Genomic DNA, 15,870 nt, shown 5'->3' with positions numbered 1-15,870 from the left:
ACCCTAAACCGCCACCCTAACCCTCCCTTCTCAACAACTTGGCCTTCTTGCCCCATACATACAGGCTGTCCCACCCCAGGTAGGGTGATAGGAAATGGGCCTTTGTAATTAAGGAAGGTGGTTCCTAGTTCCAAGAACCTCCCTCCTCAGGGAGGGAGACTTTATCCCTTTCCTGGAAGCCTGCAGGGTGGACACTGACCCTGAGGTTCTGGAGGGCAAGGGTGCAGATGCGTGGGAACGGGTAAAATGCAACCGGGTAAATCCAGGCAACCGCATCTGTCCTCAAAGCATGTAGGCTATGAAACTTGGGGGTCGTAGTTGAGGTGCAGGGGCAGCTCTAGGTACACTTGCCTGCAATCCCAGGCTTGGGGGGACCACACATTGGAGGCCAGCCTGGGCATATAATGTGTTCGAGGGTATGAAGTAGGGCGTGGCACAGAGGCCCGTCTAAGGGAAATGGCTCAGGCTGTTGCAGCATGACAGGGCTGCATGGAGAGGTGTCACCACAGCTCACAGCAGTGGTCTCTGTTTGGACTTGTCACACAAGCCGTATGTGTGTGGCCTTTGCAGTGATAGTGTATCAGTGCACGCTGCCAGTGTGGCCATCACAGCTGCCGTTGATAGAGTGCTTGAGGGGGGTAGGGGATGGCTTTTGGGGTCTGGGACACTGAGTCAGTTAGGTCTTTGGAGATCTTGGTGACTCTCCATATTCGCTGTTTAATCTTCACTACAGCCCTAGAAGTAAGTATGTGTGTGTGTGTATGTATATACGTCATTATTTTTCTCAAGATCTGGAACTCACTCTGTAGACCAGGCTGGCCTCAAATTGCTTTTTTCTCTGCTTCTGCCTCCGGAGTGCTGGGATTAAAGGCGAGTGCCACCACCACCTGACTTCGTATCATTTTAATTCCACAATAAAGACACTGAGGTCTTGATGGCTCAGTAGGTAGAGTGTTTGCATAGTGTCATGAGTGTGTTCTATTAGAAACATAGATGATGGCTGGCCAGATGGCTCAGCAGGTAAAGGTGCTTACTGCCAAGTTTGCAAACCTGAGTTTGATGCCCAGACCCTGCGTGATAGAAAGAGAGAACCTTTTTCTGCATTTTGTTTTCTGACCTCGACATACACATCATGGCATGTGCCACCCTCTCTCACTTCGCAGAAATACACACACACACAGACACACACAGAGACACACACACACACAGACATACACACACATATATACACGCAAACACACATACACATAGTCATACACACACATACACACAGACACTCACACACACATACACACACAGACACACACAGACACTCACACACATACACACACGATGAACATACACACAGAGACACACACGGACAAACATATAGGAAATCATAAAAACTAAAAAAAAAAAAATAAAAGAAACATGGATGAACAGGTTTGTATAGTTCCACAGTGTCAGGATTTATTGACTAACCAATAAATTCACAAGCTCCATTGATTTGTTTGGCTGCCATTTGTCAAATAGTCCTGATTTCCATTGATAGCTGGCCGTTCATTTTTCCTCCCCTGACTTGCTATCTAGCCATGAATGACCTCGAACTTCTGATCCTCCTGCCAGAGTTACAGGTATGCACCACCACACCCAGCTTACACAGTAATGGGAACTGAACCCAGCCAGGGCTCTGGCACGCCAAGCAAGTACTCCCCCAGCTGAGCTTTATCCCATAGCCCCCAACACAGGGTTTTTTTTTTTTTTTTTAAAAATCCCAATCTTAATTACTAATATTAACTCTCAGACCACATCAACACTTCATCTAATAACGTTCAAGTACGCAGGTTAAAAAATGGCTAGAGAGAGATCAAGAGACTATAGAGTTCCCAGAGGATGCTCGGAAGTGGGAGACAGAGCCAACAATGGTGCAGAGAAGTGTCTGAAGGGACCAGAGAAGTCTTCCGAACCGCACATGCGCAGCCGGCCGGGCTCGGAGTGATCAGGTGCGGGTCTGGAGACAGGTGGTTTAAAGGGTACTTTGAAGTGGCTGAGTGTCCTGTCAGGAAAAATTGTACTCAGGCTGGAGACAGAGGCACATGCCCTTTGCTGTGGCAATTTTCCTGAGTGTGGCCTGTGACAAGTGAACCTGATCCATTTTGATCTTGGGGTGCACCTCTTCTAGTCCCAGGTAAGGGAGTTCCATTTGGTCTGGTCTGGTTAATAAATTCACATGTTTGCTGTGTTTTAGTTGATTTTCTATATTTTCAAGTGTCATTATTTATCAGCAGAGAGAAATTATTTATCAGTGTGTGCCTCCTACTGTGTGGGCAGGTGATAGTTGATTACTTGTGCAAACAAGATGGGGAGTCATTCTTTCTTGGCACTTACATTCAAAATGGAGCCACTCAAGCCAAGGCTGTTGCTTTAGAAAACGGAGTCATTCTAGGCATGGCATGCAGCCGGCAAACCAATACTTAGCTGAACATAGAGTAGCCCAGACCAGGCCCAGCCACTTTTCTTCCAGCACGCACAGAGTCCAAGTCCACTTGTTTCCATTCTTAGCACCATAAGATAACAAATAAGTAGAGGGAAGGAGGGAGGGAGGGAGGGAGGGAGGGAGGGAGGGAGGAAGGAGCTAAGGTCCAGAGAGGTTACCCAAGGTCTCACAGGGATTTGAACCCACGTCACCTGCTCCAGGGTCTTTATCTTTCTCCCATTTGTGAATTTTTACTTTTCTTCTCTTGAGATAGGGTCTCCTGTAACTCACACTAGCCTGGAACTCACCACATCACCGGGGTTGACCCTGCTCATCTTGCCTTTGTCTCCCAGGTGCTGGGGCTACAGATGTGCACACCTTCCTTTCCTCACTATGTCTCCCCATTTAGAATAGTCCAGTTAAATAAACTCTAGCCTAAGCGGTTATTCAGTACCAAGTGGTCAGCCCTAAAAACATACGCAAATGCCAGGCGGTGGCGGCGCACACCTTTAATCCCAGCACTCAGAGTGGCAGAGGCAGGTGGAGCTCTGTGAGTTCGAGGCCAGGCTGGTCTACAGAGTGAGTTCCAGGACAGCCAGGGCTCCACAGAGAAACCCTGTCTTGAAAAACTAAACAAGCAAACAACAAAAAGCATACATGTGCAATGCTAAATGGACTCAACAGGCTGCACCTATGTATTTTTATCCATGTGTGCATGTCACGATAACAATTGGAAAGGCAAACAATAGAGATAAAGCACCGAAATAGAAGTGGGGGGGGGCTTTGAGGAGCAGTGGGAGGGGGGCAGGATGTGGTAATAGGGGGTTGGAGATGATTACTATATTATATACATGTATGAAATGTTATGACGAGACCCATTATCATGTACAGTTAATACTATATGACTATATATACACATAGAGATATATGTCAGGTAAAGATCCTTACAACCAGAAAAACACTCCTAAGCCTTCCCTGAGGAGACATTAGGGACATTCCAGTAGCTACATGAGGTTGTAGAACACATTCAAAGCTCGTGTTAGGGACAGTGGCACAGTAATCCTCACATGGGCTCTGCTCCAAGTGCTTCCATGTGTAAACACACCCCCTTCCAGAGGAACCGGATGAGGTAGGTGTTTAAGGCTGTCTATCCCAGTGGGCATGCATCACACTCTAACCTAGCACTGGGAGACTGAGGCGGGCTGCCATGAACTGGAGTACGGGCTACACAGTGAGTTCCAGAGTTCTGGGCTAGCCTGGGCTAGTGTGAGCCTCTCAAAACAACAGCAACAAGCAACTGACCAAAACCCAAATCCTTTCAAAATCTCACAATCCCTGTCTACAATTCCTAAATGTAAGAAAGATGCATTGTGCATTTGATGTTTGTCTTAGTCGGGGTTTCTATTGCTATGATGAAACACCATGACCAAAGAGCAAGTTAGGGGAGGAAAGGGTTTATTTGAATTACACTTAAGCATTGCTGTTCATCACTGAGGGAAGTCAGGACAGGAACGCGAACAGGGCAGGATCCTGGAGACAGGAGCTGATGCAGAGGCCATGGAGGGGAGCTGCTTACTGGCTTGCTCCCCATGGCTTGCTCAGCCTGCTTTCTTAGAGAACCCAGGGTCATCAGCCCGGGGATGGCACCACCCACCATGGTCTGGACCCTCCCCTATTTGATCGCTAAATGAGAAAATGCTTTACAGCTGGATCTCACCAAAGCATTTCCTCAAATGAGACTCCTTCCTCTCTGATAACTCTAGCTGTGTCAGATCGATACCCTAAACCACCCAGGGCAATGCTAAAACTCAAGTGCAGAGTTCAAGTGATGGTGCAGTAGTCATGCACTGGCTGCTCTTCTAGAAGACCAGGATTTGTTTCCCAGCACCCACCCATGTATGGCTGTGGTACACCACTACACATGTAAACAAAATGCTCATATACATAAAATAAAAATACTAATTAACATGTGCAGTGGTGCAGCCCTGTAATTCCAGCATTCAGGAGGCAGAGGCAGGCAGATCTCTGTGAGTTCAAGACCAACCTGATCTACAGAGTGAGTTCCAGGCCAGCCAGGGCTACACAGTGAACCCCTGCCTAAAAACAAAAACAAAAAAGACCCACACAAAAAACAAACAAACAAATCCCCTCCCCCAAAACAAAGACCAAACAAACAAAAACCAACCAAAGAAAAGAAAAGCAAACACAAACTCCATCACAGGCCTGGGAAAGTGGCTCAGTCAGCAAAGAGATTGTTGTGAGGGTACAAGAGCCTCAGTTCAGTACCCCCATCCATGTCAAGCCCAGCATGGCGACACACGCTTGTAGCCCTAGTGCCTGGGATGAGAGAGAAGATCTTTGGGGCTTGCTGGCCAGATAGTCTAGCTAATTGCTGAACTTCACTTTCAGGGACAGATCCTGTCTCAAAAAAAAAAAAAAAAAAAAAAGGAAAGTGATTGAGAAGTACACGAAGTACACGCCTACAATGACCTACGCACACGTGCATGACCTTGTGCTCATACACAAATAAATCTTTCAGTTGGTGGCACAGCTGACCAGAACTCATATGTAGGTGGCTTTTTTTTGTTTTTTTTTTTGTTTGTTTGTTTTGGTTTGTTTATTTGTTTGTTTCTGAGACAGGATGAAGGCGAGCGAGAAGGAGGGGTATTAATGAGTTCACTAGACCCAAGATAAATGATAAACGGGTGTTTTATTGGGGAACAGCTTACACAGATCATAGTAAAGAACCACCATGGCCTTCCTGCTCCAGAAGACCTAAGAGGGAGCCGCCCCCCCTTCTCCAACTTCTGCACCTGAAGCCACGCCCAGAGGGGGTGTGGCCACGAACACAATTCCCTGGCAAGGTGAGATGTTACAGGGTTTCTCTGTGTAGCCCTGGCTGTCCTGGAACTCACTCTGTAGACCAGGCTGGCCTGGAACTCAAGTCCCACCTGCCTCTGGCTCCTCTTGTAGGCTTACTTTCCCCTCTTCGTGTGACTAGCCAGGCTGTGTGGCTTGGTGTTGGACCTGCTTCTTGATACTGAATCAGTACAGTGACTTGTACAAACTGGATGAGTCCTGGCCACGGCTTCAGGTGCAGATCCAGCTGTGGCCACAGCTGCAAGCCCTGCCTCAGCTTCAGGTCTCTTTCACTGCGGTCTTGCACTGTGTTGGAGCCCCTCAGCTATGTCACCTTGAAATCTGGGTGGATTTTACGGGATGCAAGCCTGTAATCCCAGCTCTTTAGAGACTGCGACAGGAAGATCTCAAGTTCAAGACCAGACTGAGCTACATCATGAGACTGTCTCCAAGAGCCAACAGACATGAAACCACCCCCCCCCGCCCCCACACACACAGAGTCTTAAAAGCGGTCACGTGCCCAGAGGACCTGGGTTATGGACACACATTTAGGCTCCTGCTTTACAAAGTGATGGGTGGTTCCATCAGAACATGAACAGGCATTGTGGAGGACTGGGGGCTGGGGTGACATCACCAGGAGACCATGGGATTTCAGGAAAGGGTTCAATTTCCCCTCAAACAGAATCCATGGAGCTTGGATGGTGAGGACAGAGCAGAGCTGGATCCTGGTACCCGGCCTCATCTCTGACCTGCCTCCATATCTGGGCTCCCAGGCTCTCTGGCACTGGATCCTCAGCGTTCAGAAGCCAGCCGGGCTGTCAGCAGTGAATGAAGTAGGGCTGTACGCATCAGCAGAAAGAGAAGGCCAGGGCTGAGGAGCAATACAGTACAGTTGTGGTCAGCACAGCCTGGCTGGGGAAAGGGCAGCAGTCAGCCAGAGAGCACCAGCTTCTCCTGAATACAGCCGGAGTCAATTATTTTAAAATCAGGGGGGAGGGGCTGCAAGATGGCTCATGGGGGTAAAGGCCTGTGCTGCCAAGTCTGACCCCTGGATTTGAGCACTGGGGACCTACATGGTGGAAGGAAAGGATGGACTCCTGCAAGTTACACACATGACCCTGCCCGAGTCCTCAAACCAAGCAGCTCAAAACATAACACATCCTGTGAGGACTTAGTTTGCCACATCAAGCATCCTTGCATGTTCGTGCCTGCATGTGTGTACATCTGTGCATGAGTGCTTTCGTGTGTGGGAGTGCGTGTGCATATGAACATGTGGTATGCATGAGTGTGTGTGAGTTCAAGTGTGCACATGACTGTGTGCACGTGTGCATGAGTGTGAGTGCATTATTCTGTGCTTTCCAACAAGAGGTGTTCGTTTTCATAGCTATTGGTACCTGAAGTCAACATGTGTGGGTAATCTTGTTGGTTCTATAAACTGATATCCCTCCCTTTCTCTATCCCCTTCTTAATGATGGCAATGCCCAGGGCCTTACACCTGCCAGGAAAATAATTTACTGCTGAGCTGCATCCCCAGCCCCTCCTCATGAGTGGATTCTAGGCCCCTTCTTTGCTGCTGAGCCCTACCTCCAGTTCTTGCTCTTTGAGACGGGGTCTTGTGGGATCTCAGGCACTGGCACCAGGCCTAGGTAGCTTTGTGTATTTTGTATCAAGATACAATACAGCATTTTGACATGAATTGGCATACGAGTAAAGGGTCAGTCCCTGAGCATCTCCAATACTTAGGGTGGGTCTAACTTGAGGCAAATGCAAAAAACAAAAAACAAAACAAACAACTGTTGAGCTGGGCATGACGGTGCACACATTTAATCCCAGCAATCAGGAGGCAAATCTCTGTGAGTTCGGGGCTAGCCTGGTCTACACACAGAGTTCCAGGACACAGTGTTACATGGTGAGACCTTGTCTCAAAAAAAAAAGTTTCTGAGGTATAAATGTTACTATATGAAAACTATTTATCGCCACAAAGAAATCACAGTTTCAGCATAATCTACACATACCTTTATAGTGGTTGGTATCAAAATTGACATTTCATTCTTCCAAAATTGCTATTAATCATTATGATGTAACACTAAAGCAAGAAGTCTTTGTGAGGGGGGAGTGGGGGGTGAGTGCGGGCACACACATAAGAATCAGGACTTGTGTTCCAAGACATGCAGGATTTTGTCGTTGCTTGTTTGTTTCAGACAAGCTGTGTAGTTCAGGCTGATTTCACACTCAGCCATCCATCCTGCTGCCGCAGCCTCCCAAGTGCTGTAAAGGTGTGAGCTTTTGTCAGGCTCCCAATGCACACATTTCAGGTCTAATCATTTCTTGTTTATTTGTTTGGTTCCCCCCACCCCTTTGGTTTTTCGAGACAGAGTACTCCGTGTTGCCAAGAGAGTCCTAGTACTCATTCTGTAGAACAGGCTGGCCTTGAACTCACAGAGATCCACCTGCCTCTGGGATTAAAGGCATGCACCATTACTGCCCAAATAATTGTTATTTTTTTGAAGATTATTTTTCATTACAAGTATGTAACATGAGTGCAGCAGATTGCAGTTGTAAACCACTACGTATCTGCTGGGACTTGAACCCAAGGCCTCTGGAAAAGCGGCATGGGCTCTTAACTGCTGAGCCATGTCTCCAGCTCTGATCATTTTTAGCTGTGACTTAAGACATGTTGCTTTTTCAGGACTCAGTTTCCCTCCATGTAATATGGTGATTACAGATAATTTGGAAAGAGGTGGAGAAGCAGAAACTGCAATCAGAATATGAATTTTCTTTCTTTTTGTTTTTGTCTTTTTTTTTTTTAAAGGGGAGAGCAAGAATACAGTTCCCCTAGTACAAATTATGCAGTTAAATTTCCTGCATTTGGGGGAACAGCATCAGTCAGCACACCCTGAGTGCAGTGGATGAGCCTTGCCCTGGAAAATTACCTTCATGATTATGGTATCTTCTCTGCCAGGCAAATATAGAATATGAATTTTCTTTCTTCTTTTTCTTTTGATTTTTCAAGATGGGGCTTGTCTGTGTAGCCCTAGCCACCCTGGAACCTGCTGTGTAGACCAGGCTGACCTCAAACTCAGGTATTTGCCTGCCTCTGCCTCCCAAGTGCAGGGCCTAAAGGCATGTGCCACCACCTCCAGAGAATATAAATTTTCAATTTAAAATTGTATAAATTTTCAAATAAAAATGGTGATAATCCAGGCATGATGGTGCATGTCTTTAATACCAAAACTGAAGATCCAGGGGCAGGCAGACCTCTGTGAGTTCAAGGCCAGCCTGGTCTACATAGAAAATTCCAGAGCTACATAGTGAGATGCTGTCTCAAGAAATAATAGTAATGAGATCAAATATTTGCTACATGCTAGGTATTGTTATTGTGCCTGGAACTCGGTGTGTAGTTCCAGCTGGTTTAAAGTCATAACAATATTCCTGCCTTGGCCTCCAAAGTACTAGGACGACAATCACAAGCCACCACACTGAGTCTCATTTTAAAAATGTCAAAGTATGTGGTGTGTTGGTGATGTTCTCCACATTTACAGAGGAGGAAGTGGAAGGTCAGAGAGGTAAAATTATCTATGGGAGATCACATAGCTTGGATCAGGGCTCCCAGCTCCAGGGTACAGCTCAAGGCGAATGATGATGATAGCAAATACTCCCAGCTCCAGGGTACAGCTCAAGGCGGATGATGATGATGATGATGATGATAGCAAATACTTTCATCCCAGAATTTGGAAGACAGAGGAAGAAGTATCTCTGTGAGCTTAAGGTCAGCTTGGTCCACATACCAAGTTCTAAGCCAGACAGTGTTACATAGTGAAAACATGTCTCAAAAACAGAACAAAAGGAAATAATGAAAATGATCGCAGTGCTGAGAAACCCCAGATTCTCCCCAAACACACTTTCACTTTATCTCCGTGATTGAGATGGAGCCCCTTAATTCCAAGGTCATTTGAAAATATCAAGCGTGGAAGCCCGGCTGTTCTATTCAGCACCACGGCCAGCGCCCAAGCACGCCGAGTCTGCGCAAAACTCTGCTTATGCAAAGTGGTTCTTTTCCAAGAGTCCCGGTGAATTTTTTGGGTACAAGCAGCCACCTGCTCGGAGTGTGGCCCTGGGCAGTGATTTAGCGACTTCGACCTTCAATATGCTTCTCTATAAAATTGGGATAATAAAAAGACCTGCCTCCGGGTGACTGTGAGGAATATATTATATAATGTGCATACATTAGATATAAAAGCACTTACCATTAGCCCATAAAGATGGCCTGTTTGTAAGTCTGTGAGCAGTACGAAGGCGTGCACACACCGCCGCCACCACCGTCGCCAGAGAGGCGCTTCCGTGCTTGGGGACCTACCTGTTGGAAGACAACTTGCATTCTCCCCTACTCTGTGGGTCCTGAGGAATTGAATTCAGGTTGTCAGACTTAGCAACGAGTGTTTTAACGTTGACCACCTCACCGGCCTTAATTTTAAATTTTACTTACTTAATTTTGAGACAGGGCTTAGGCATCTCTCTATATCACTTTGAACTTCTTGATGCTCCTGCCTCCGCTCCCAGAGTGCTGGGATTGTAGGCAAGTTTTAGGAATCAAACTCGGGGCTTTTTACATTCAAGGCAAGACTCCCCCAACCGGGTGACCTAAACCTCCAGTCTGTCGCGTAAAACCTTATAAATCACTGTCAGGGCCCTGCTGTTGCTGGCAGGTGGGGTAATTGCACTGGAGGATTTTGAGTGGAGCAGGGACATGACTTGGATTTAAAAATATATTCTCGGGGGCAGCCTGATCCTCAACAGGTCTGCTCACTTCCCCAGGCTCCGGTGGCCCCTGTGACCCTTGAGCAGCAGTTGTTGGCACATATGGCCACAGGACTTGTGTCTTTCTGGCTGACAATGATGTCCAGCCAACAGCGCCACTGGATGAGTGGCATGTCGGGAAAACTTGGTGGGTCGCCTGTGTTTTGCATCTGCAGGTCCTGAAAGGAAGGGTTCAAGGTGTAAGAATACAGCCAGGCGACCCACTCACCGTAGAAAGCTTTGCTTGCCGGTCGCCGCGCGGCAGCCACGGCATCACCAGGAGCACCCAGCAGATGGCGCAGCGGCGCCGGGTCCCGGCAGGCGTGCCCACGTGGATTCCTCACCAGCCCTCGGGCTCTGCTCACCGGTGCTGTCACTAGCACCACCATCCGGAGCCCCTCGGGCGGTGGCGACACACACACACACACACACACACACACACACACACACACACACACACACACACACACACACACAGCGGGAAGTCGGGTTTCTCAGCGCCCCCGTTTTCCAAGAAAGCTGTGATTAAGCGGCGGACCTAGAAACCCACAAACGCAGCTGTTGAGTCTGAGTGAACCGGGAGCGCAGAGGAGGGAACCAGAATAGCAGGGTGGATGGGGAGGCCATTCAGCCAGGTCTGAATCCTCATGCGGCTTTCAAACCATGTGAACCTGACCTTTTGTGGGTGTCGGGGGCCCTCTTTTGATAAAAGCTGTTATCCACATATACTTCACAGAGCTGGGGAAATGGTTGACTTTGTTTGGGTCGTCTGCCCCATTCTGTTCTTCAGAACCGGTTTGCCCAACCCACTGGCACACAGTCTGCCTAAACAGACCTTCTGCTAATGGGTCAGGGTCCTACCCAGAGGAATTCCACAGTGCCCAATCCACTATCACAGAGCCATGGCAGGCTGTGAGGCCACCAGCCACCTGCTTTCTACATACCCAAGGGGTCACTCAGCCTGTGGGAAATGCAGAGCATCGAGCGTGAGGGCAGGTGTAAAGGCAGTTGTGACTGGGTCTTACCGTGCCTCTTGCCACTCTGCCCCGAGGGCACACACCAGGAAGGGGCTGGGACGGCTGAACAGCCCCCTGGGATCTAGGCAGGCTGGAACTCTTGCCGCCACGAGGAAGCTGGGTAGACATCCCCTGGCCCTCATCACTCTCCCTGAACCAGCAAGGAATGCATGGGGTACTGGTGGTCCCAGACTGACCTGGTAGCATCATGTTGAAATTGTGGGGGTAGGGATTAGAGGCAGATGGAGGAACAGAGAAAAGGGAAGAGGGGTTGATTTGTAGAGGGGAGTAAAAACTGGAGATGACCACAGGCACAGGAAGCAGAAGAATTACCGCGAGGAGGAGGAAGGTGGGGGAAAGGAGACAGGAGCAGTGGGAAGGGGGTGACAAAGGGTAGGAGGAGGGGGTGGCGAGGGGGCGTTAGGACCAGAAAAGGGCCTTTGAGTATGGAGAGTGGCTTGGTCGTGCTTAGTACAAAGGGGCAAGGTCAGGAAGCTGACCCCCGAAGGTCATCCTAAAAAGGAGGCGTGCGCCCCATAGCGGCTCAGGAGGGTGAAACTTTTGGGGCCTTGGGAAGGGTTGGTTTGGGAGTGCAGACTGCTGCTGTGGCTTAAGGTGGGGACTGGGGACTTGAACTCCTGAGTATGGGGAGTGATTGAGACAGGAGTGGGAGGAAACACTACGATGGCGGATGTGAAGATGTGGGGAACAGGGAGCTGAACTCCCAAGGGATGAGGTCTGCCTCTCTCTCTCCCAGTCCCTTGGGACCTTCTACACTGGAGCTGCTGGGAGAGCTAGGGGGGCAGGGCAAGGCTGGATTTCCCAGACAGGAAAGGCATGGGTTGGAGAGGAATCTCAGCACCTTCTCCCCCACATTCTAATTGTATGCACCCACACCCTCTTCTCCCCAGAACCTTTGCTGCCGGTTAAAGGGAAGGGAACCATAGCTTTCCATTCCCCGCCCCTCTCACCATTCCCCTGGCTCATCATCCAATGCAGGGTAGGTGAGGGTCTATAGGAAGACATGGCAGGCCTTGACTTCCTGGGAGCGGTTAGTAGTCCTTCCAAGCCAGTGTCTCTCAACCTGTGGGTTACGACCCCTCTGAGGTCAAGGACCCTTTCTCAGGGATTGCATATCAGATATCCTGAATGCAGAGGTTGCCTTGTGATTCATAGCAGTAGCAAAACTGCAGTTATGAAGTGGCAATGAAATAATTTTATGGTTGGGGGTCACCGCAGCACTAGGAAGGGTGAGCCACTGCTCTAAGCTGAAGGGACATTTTGGAAGTGGTACTTGAGAAAGACTGATGTCTCTATAAGGGAAGCATTTTGTTTGCCTTCTTTTTTTTTTTTTTTTTTTTTTTTGGTATGGTTTTTCGAGACAGGGTCTTGCTATGTATCCCAGGTGGCTTCAAACTCATGGAAGTCCAGTAACTCTCCCATCTCAGCCTCCCAAATGCTAGGATTATAGGCCTGTGCTACCATACCTGGCAAAACTAAGGAGTTTGGCTCTGACTCTGAACTGGGAACCTGGGGGGCATGGGAGGCTTTTATGCAGCCAACAGACAGCTCCGGCTTTAGAAAGATTTTGGATCAGAGATGATGGCTGGACCAGGATCCCAGAGGGAGGCTTGCAAAGGGATCCAGGTGGCTAAAGTCAGCATTAGACCAGAGCTGAAGTGGGGGGGGGGGCATGGAGGTGGTTAGATGCTCAAACATGAACTGGACAGAGAGGCTGGTTGGTTCAGAAGCTGGGATGAGTTGGATGTGAGATGCCACGTAGTAAAAGGGACCCAGGAAATTACAGAAAGCCAGGTCTAGAATTAGGACAAAAGACACAGGCTCAGAGCCGGCATTGGTGGTGCACGCCTTTAATCCCAGCACTAGGGAGGCAGAGGCAGGCAGATCTCTGAGTTCGAGACTAGCCTGGTCTACAAGAGCTAGTTCCAGGACAGGCTCCAAAGCTACAGAGAAACCCTGTCTCAAAAAACAAAAAACAAAACAAAACAAAAGGCATAGGCTCAGAGATTGGCGGTTGAGAAGAACAGAAAATGAAGGGTGTGTGGGGGGGGGATGGGTGTGGGTGTGTCCATCTCCAGCCTGGGGCAGAACAGCATTTAGAGGGAAGTGGAAGTTCCCAGGAAGTTGCTGATGTGCCCATGGGCTCAGAAGAGTGCACTGTGCCCCAGGGTTCCGGGGAGTTGGGGCCAGAAGACATCCAGAGTGAAAGCCTTTGAAGTCTCCTGCTCTCCAGTTCTTGCCAGCTTCGCATCCTCCTCCATCAGCGCACCCATGTGCGCTCTTACACGCGAACATTTTCCAGTACTTAGCATGGACATTGTGTAAGCGGCCTTTCTGTGTTCCCTCCCCACGCCCACAGTGTGAACGTTTGCAATTGAGAATGAAGCTCCGGGTTGATGTGGGACCTTCCCAGGCCCTTCCCCGGGATCACGGGCACTCTCCGTTCGTTCGCTTCACAGGCAGCAGAGCCGCCCCCTCCCATACACATTGTTCTTGGCTACGTGCCTCAATTCCCTTCCCACGGTGGTCAGGTGGCTTTTCTGAAGCAAGACTGAACGCTGTCCCTCCTTGCTCAGACCCCACCCCCTTGGCACAACAGGGCCCTGAGGCAGCACTGGGCAGCCAAGTCGCTAGAAGGTTGCCTGTTGCCCCGTCCATTCCCCCATCTGATGCCCAGCTACACCTTACTCTAGCTTGTCCTGGAAGTGGACATGCCTTGTTTTCCTTTCCTTCTCTCTCTCTTTTTCTCTCAAGACATGATTTCTCCGTGTAGCCCTGGCTGTCCTGGAACTCACTCTGTAGACCAGGCTGGCCTTGAATTCGGAGATCTGCCTGCCTCTGCCTCCTGAGTGCTGGGTCAAAGGTGTGCCCTGCTGCCCACTCCCTCCAACCTGGTCCCTCTTCCTTTCTTGTAGGCCTTTCTGGGAGAGGCTCTTTGCCCCGGCTCTCATCCACCCTTCAACATCTTCTTCAGGCAGAATTGGCTACACATCTAGAAGAGCCGGGTGCAAAAAAGGAAAATGGTGGTGAGCTTGTTTGAAATGTATTGAGAATTTCAAAAGGAGAGCTGGGGATGGCTATTGTGCCTGTAGCCCAGCACCTGAGGCAGCAGAGACAGGAAGATTGAGTTCAAGGTCATCCTGGGCTATGCTGGCAAGACCCTGTCTTTAAAATGAACAAGAAGGAAGGGAGGAAGGAAGGAAGAGAGGAAGAAAGAGAAAGAGATAGTAACAGGAAGACACTAAGTCATTGTAAGCGTAGGACACTGGGCTACTCCACAGGTCACAGAGCCACAGAGTCCTATCTTAGCACATCTTGGAGCTCCCATCAATCTCTGTAAGGAGTCACTGTAGCTCCCGAGCCCCCAGGACCAGAGCGTGTGGTGGCACCTACATTCCTAGCATGTGAGAGGTAGAGATCAGGAGGTCCAGGCCACTCTGGCTTCCACGAAACCCTGCTCAGAACACCAGAAAGCAAACCAGGTTACCATCCTCCAGCCTGTACTTTCTCAGACCAGACTACCCTGGCCACCATTTGTATCCACTCGTTCTATAAGAACTGGGGCCCCGGGAGGGCAGGGAACTGCCCGATTTATTGGTAGCCACTTGTTCCCAACATTCTAACCCCACTAAGGCCAAGACAATGCTAAGCACTGACACCCTTGCCCCCAGGCATGTGAGGAACCTCAGGAAGGACCCCTGGGTCCCACTACCCAGAGGAGATTTGCTCTCTTTAGGGAGACCCCCCCACCGCACCCCATCAGGTTCTCCCTCTTAGGAGCCCAAGGAAGTCTTCCAGGGAATCATGATGTCTTCTAATGTTATAGATGCATATCAGCCTTAGTCACTCTGAGATCCATGGCTAAGCATGGCCGCATGCTACTAGAGATCGCGTGAGATCAAGATGACAGTCACCCGGAGATAGTGACTCAGCAGCCAGTGTTTGGTACTCAAATTGTGCAGGGCACTTGCTTTGACCAGTGGGGCAATGGGCAGCAGACACCATACTCCCTGACCTCGGGATGTTGGTGGCTGCCGCTGGGCAAGGCTGCGCAGAATCACCGACCTTAAATCCTAGACGCCGCTGTCGTTTGTTTTTGCACAGGGCTAAGGGGTGCTGTGAGTGTCCTGTGAAGTTCCAGGAAGACCTGCCTGTTCCAGGTACCTCTTCCCACTGTCACCATTTCCCCGATTGTTGTAGGCTATCACTGGGTGTGTCTCCATTGTAGCCCTGTGTTTCCTGAGCCTGAATCCACCTGATGGGCCTCAGACTTATTTGGCCTCTATCCGCTGGCTGCATTGTCCTGGGGTTTGGCGAAGGTCCCTTCCTCCTATATTACAGACCAATCAGCTGGGATTGGAGACCTCAGTCTGGTCCTCTTCCCCTAGCTTCTACAGTTTCCCCTCTGTTCTGGGTCCATTGCTAGTAGGTTCTCACTGTCCTCTTTTGGGTAGGGAAGGGAGAGCCTACTGACATCTTACATCTTCCTCAGGTCCCGCCCAGGCTAGGTCAGCCTCCTGCCAGGCCTGTTTCAGCATCTTCCTCCTCAGTTACCCTGCTCCCCATTGGCCCTCCACACCCAAGATCTGCCACGGGAGCTTCCTTGAGATCCAGGAAGACTATTCTCCTTACAACTCAAAATCCTCCAGTGGCCAGGAGTGATAGTGTGATCCCAAAACCCCAGGGCTCAGGAGGCCAAGACAAAAGGAACATGGAAGAAAT

General features: G+C 49.5%; 1 non-coding gene across 1 annotated transcript; it reads right to left on the bottom strand.

Moving 5' to 3' along the window:
* Window positions 1-8,123: 8,123 nt before the first annotated feature.
* On the bottom strand, window positions 8,124-8,284 carry LOC127239061 (U1 spliceosomal RNA). The gene has a single exon (XR_007835961.1). It is a non-coding gene; the product is annotated as a U1 spliceosomal RNA (small nuclear RNA).
* Window positions 8,285-15,870: the final 7,586 nt, after the last annotated feature.

The sequence above is a fragment of the Phodopus roborovskii genome, unplaced genomic scaffold (genome assembly GCF_943737965.1).
Source record: "Phodopus roborovskii unplaced genomic scaffold, PHOROB, whole genome shotgun sequence".
In the NCBI taxonomy this organism is placed as follows: domain Eukaryota; kingdom Metazoa; phylum Chordata; class Mammalia; order Rodentia; family Cricetidae; genus Phodopus; species Phodopus roborovskii.
The sequence above is the reverse complement of the archived record's forward strand: the minus strand, read 5'-3'. Positions and strand labels throughout refer to the sequence as shown.